Genomic DNA, 839 nt, shown 5'->3' on the forward strand with positions numbered 1-839 from the left:
TCTGGGCTCAGAGGCACTGGGGGAGGCGGGGTGGGGACACACCAGGCCGCCTCCCACCCAGTCTTTGTTCAGGGAGGGCTTCTGGAGTCTGTCATCCTGCAGGCTTCGCCTACCCCCCTGCTGGGCACCTCCACCCCGGGGTCCCATTCCGGGCCTGACCCAGTCCTGCTCCGGGCGGTAGCAGCCCCAGACGGGCAGGGAGTGGAGCGGGGCTGAGAGCGACTTCTGCATATGATGCCAGAGAAGACCCTGAACATAAACACAAATGCGTTCCTCTGGGGCCCTGAGACAGCTGGCCTCCCTGCCCCCTTGGGTTACTCTACCCCTGCGGTTCCCAGTCCAGCTTTGACCCTTCCTCGCCTGTGGACAGGAAAAGTGGGCTGAGCTGGGTTCAAATCCCGGTTCGGCCAATTCCATATGCCCTTGGGCAGTCCCCCTAACTTCTCTGTCCCTCAGTCTCCCTGTCTGTAGACTGAAGGTGATAATATCTACTATAGAGACTTGCAGTGCGGATTCAGTGCGATTATACAGGTAAAGAATTTAGGGTAGTGGTTGGCACATGCCAAGGGCTCAGTAAATAAATACCATACGTGCTACCCTCACTGAAATCGGGGGCTTCCAGCCGCCTCTTCCTTTCTCCACCTATTCATTCTTTCCTAGTCTCTACTCACTCCCTGTCCACCCAGCAGACCCAGGCTTGGTCCCAAATGCCAAGGCCTCTGTTTGCTGTCTGGTCCCAGCCCGTTTTCCAGCTCCTGAGCTCAGGCCTGCCCTGGGGGTGAGCAGTGGGCAAGGCAGGCAGATGGGGCTCAGGGCGGAAGTGAGGGAAGCTGGCCACG

This window comes from Myotis daubentonii, chromosome 10 (assembly GCF_963259705.1).
Source record: "Myotis daubentonii chromosome 10, mMyoDau2.1, whole genome shotgun sequence".
Classification (NCBI taxonomy): domain Eukaryota; kingdom Metazoa; phylum Chordata; class Mammalia; order Chiroptera; family Vespertilionidae; genus Myotis; species Myotis daubentonii.